At 49.7% G+C, this 3,889-nt stretch overlaps 1 protein-coding gene across 1 annotated transcript in view; it reads left to right on the top strand.

Annotated features, from left to right (window-relative positions):
• LOC106807557 (protocadherin-11 X-linked-like) overlaps positions 1-3,889 on the top strand; it is a gene marked incomplete at its 3' end in the record, with an annotated part of 12,035 nt that overhangs the window by 2,502 nt on the left and 5,644 nt on the right. The gene's annotated exons all lie outside the window — the stretch shown is intronic.

Genomic DNA, 3,889 nt, shown 5'->3' with positions numbered 1-3,889 from the left:
AGAGAGAGAGAGAGAGAGAGAGAGAGAGAGAGAGAGAGAGAGAGAGAGAGAGAAGGGGAGAGCGGGGCAGTGGAATTAACGATGGCTGCCCCTGTGGGGGTATCCCCCCCCCTTCTTCCGCCGGGATGTCTAATCTCATCAGCTCACAATTTCCGAGGTAAACAGCGAGACTAGGCGAGAAAATCCGTGTTTTCGGCGCGGGACTTCCAAACACGCCGCAGCGTAATCGGTTCTGAAAAGAGCTCGCGCCGGAAAATGATGAAATGAGCGCGAAATATGCGAAATTTGCGCCGCCGAAATTACGTTAGCCTTCCATTTGCACCGAGGGCAAAGCGTAGCATTAATCTTTTATCGGATAAGATGCGGGCGCTCTGCTTAAATGCGCTTGAAAACGTCTTGAACAATCAGGGCGTACATGCTGAATCGAACGAGCGTTTCGTTGACAAGCTAATGTTCTGTTATTATTCACTGCGCATTAAAATATATATGGGCCTAATGCAGCGAGGAACATGGCCGAGGATCGGTTGGTATGATAATGAAATTTGCACTTAATATGTTGGGAGGTTACGTACGATATGATTGCATACTACTTGTGTGCGAGGAAAACACTTTCACTACTCATTGAAGAGATGAATGCACCAGCCAGTAACCACCAGTTTAACACGTGTAGACAGCGCCCTCTATGAACAGATATAGTTACGATCGTTAGGGATATATCTTCTGGCAGGGACACAGTGACTAGATTATGATCTATATGAAGATTAAATGGTGCCTGATAGGTAATACGCGTGTAAGTTCTGCTCGTGCACCATTTATTCCGCTAATTAAAAATAGGAAAGCCAGAGCTAAAGGAATTCGATAATGGTATTAAAGGGTCTCCAGTGACGGTGACTACACCGGATAGCATGTGCGGAGATGGCGATTGATTGATTTCGCAACGTCTACAGTTTTTCACACCATACTTACCATGAATTGACTTTCAACTGCTGTGTATGAGCACCACAGCTGAACGATGATTCTTTATTTATCTAAAAGGAAATTACATGTAGTAAAGTTCAACGCGTCACTACCCAGACCAGGATAACACGAGTTGAAACTAGTGGTTGCAATGCAAACGCACGGCAGAGTAACCGGTCGGTACCTGTTCGCCGGTACAGCAATCAAAGTCGGTGCTTGTCGAGTTTTTAAACCGACGGACACCCCCTCCCCCATGTCAAGCTGGCCATAACACGCATAGTTAATGCGGTTCAACTCGATATCCATTATGCATTAATGACTGCGCACTCGATTAGCTGCCTAGTCAGTAGCTTGTTGATATATTCGCATTATAGCCGGGGTCGCGGTGGGTGAAAATATAGTGGAGACGCGTTGCTTCGTCGGAAGCACCCCCATTTCCCATGCTAGTCGCATTCCCAGTTCCTAATGCATTGCTGCCGCTAATTAGGATTCGGGCGGTAACTAATAGGCTTGTTAATTCGCTCGTCGCAATGGATTGCCGAAGAAACAGTTGGAGACGTCGGCGTAGGCGTCTCACTCGCGGTGCCCGTACTTGCTAGGTTCCCTGTTTGCAGGGAGAAGCGATTGATGCAACGGGAGATCTGTGAAGAAGGGGGCGAGTTCTCGCTGTCACTCCCCACTATCCTCAAAATCTACAACCCCTACCGGGAAGGCTCACTTCACCGTCTCCGAGCCCTGATCCCCTCTTTTCGCAAATAACATCTGTCTGTGCCTAGTGACCTTATCTGCTTATCTAACCACTTGCTCCTGTCCACTCGGTTGTTCACACTGTCCAACGTGCATCCTTTGTTTCCAACCTGAGGCCAGTAGATAATATTAGCTTCTGTTGGCTGACCACTAGGCCCTACCAAATCCCCACTGTGGACAAAGTGTGTGGATTACGAGGTTAAAAGCTCCCGCATGCTGATTGGACATACTGGGGGGCTAAGCGCATCTGTTATTGGTCGCCACTGGCAGCCTTTAATCCCCGAAACGGGGCATTGTAATGGCTATTGTAGAAAGGGGAACCGTATACGAAGGGGCTTTAGCCCACTAGCGTGTGGTGTTTGGTAGTGAGTGGAGCGAGCAGCCGAGCTGAGCGCTGGCAATATTACTGCCGTATTGACCTGGTCTGTGAGGACAGCCGTCATGCAACATGCGGGCGGCTATTACGTGTTCGTCCTTTATATGCCACTGGACCACGGCGCTACGGTGCCTTGAACGCTTGTGACACGCATGTGTGTGCGCTAACTCCGAAGCGACGTCACCGGCTGGCGTTACACGTGCGTGTGTGAGCGTGCTGATTTTTTTCCTCTCTCTCTCTCTCTCGAGGATGGTTTCTAATTTTAAATGCCTCGACGACAGGTGACGACAGACACAGAGCGGCGTTAGGTGAGGAGACGGTTCGCGACGATGTGAGTTGTAATGAACGCGCGTGCTTAGGCTGGAATGTAAATGCCCTACAGCATGCATGCGTGCGCACGATATGATCTACTGGCGTGTGCGTATATATCGTAGGCACACTATCACAGGCTCAATATATACATGAGTACATAATGTAGACATGATTACAATTATATATATATATAAGGTGTGAATGTGTGTTGTGTGTGTGTGTGCTGTGTGTGTGTGTGTGTGTGTGTGTGACCGGTGTGATGTGTGTGTGGTCGTGTGTGTTGGTGCATGCGATAGCGCTGCTGTGAATGTGCGTGCGTGCGTGCGTCGGGGCGGAGCGTGTGTTGTGTCCTCGCGAAGGCCGGTTTCCCCATCGCCGAAAGTAGATCGATGTGTGTGTTGTGTGGTGTGTGTGTGTGTTGTGGTGTTGTGTGTGGTGGTGTGTGGTGTCGATGTGTGTGTGTGTGTCTGTAGTGTTGTCTATCTCGCTCGCTCGTCTCGCTGCTCTCGCTCTGCTCTTTAATATATATATTATATTAATGATAATCATGCTAGCGAGCTGGTGATAGAGTGTGGCCTACGATAAATACGCACAAGCAAGTTAGTCGAATATCGCTGGCGCACGCATCGCATGCCTGGTTCGGGCATTTACATTTCCAAAGGCCGTCAAGGCATCGCCGCTGTTTCTTTACAACTTCAATGCGTCTAGCGAAACAGTCTCGCTCACCTAACTCCGCGTCTGTGTCTGTCGTCACTGTCGTTCGCAGGTCATTTAAATCTGTGAGAACACCATCCTTCGAGAGAAGTAGAATGGAAAACAAATCAGTTCACGGCGTCTCACACACGGCTACGTGGGTAACGCCACCGCCAGCGTAACGTCTGCTCGGAGTTAGGCACACACATTTGCGTGTCACACAGGACTAGTTCAAGACACGTAGCCGCCGGGAGCTGGTCACAGCTGCATATGAAAGGAACGGTAAAACAGGTAATAGGCCGCCGGGCCGGCGATGTTGCATGACGGCGTGTCCTCGCAGACCGGGTCAAAATCATCACGGCGAGTGGAATCATGCCAGCGGCTTCAGTCTCGAGTTGCCTCGCGTTTCTACTCACTACCAAAGCACCACACGTCAGTGGGCTAACAAGCCCCTTTCGCTATACGTTGCGTTCCCCTTTCTAGCAATAGCCATTACATACTGCCCCGTTTCGGGATTAAGGCTGCCAGTGCGCGACGAATAACCAGATGCGATTTAGCCCCAGATATGCTTTCAGAGTCACGCCAGCAGGGTAATGCGGGATTTGCCTGTTGTCTAGAAACCTTGGTTGGACGGACTGGTCAGCATTTTCTACCGGTAATCCATTAACAGTCCGTAATTCACACACTTTGCCACCAGTGGGGCATTTAACTCGAAGGGTACGGAAGCCTCGAAGGTGGGTCGAGCCAACAAGAGGAGCTAGAACTCACTATTATCTAGGCTGGCCTCAGGCTTGGAAACGAAAG

Source organism: Priapulus caudatus, unplaced genomic scaffold (assembly GCF_000485595.1).
Source record: "Priapulus caudatus unplaced genomic scaffold, Priapulus_caudatus-5.0.1 Scaffold222, whole genome shotgun sequence".
Classification (NCBI taxonomy): Eukaryota; Metazoa; Priapulida; class Priapulimorpha; order Priapulimorphida; family Priapulidae; genus Priapulus; species Priapulus caudatus.
The sequence above is the reverse complement of the archived record's forward strand: the minus strand, read 5'-3'. Positions and strand labels throughout refer to the sequence as shown.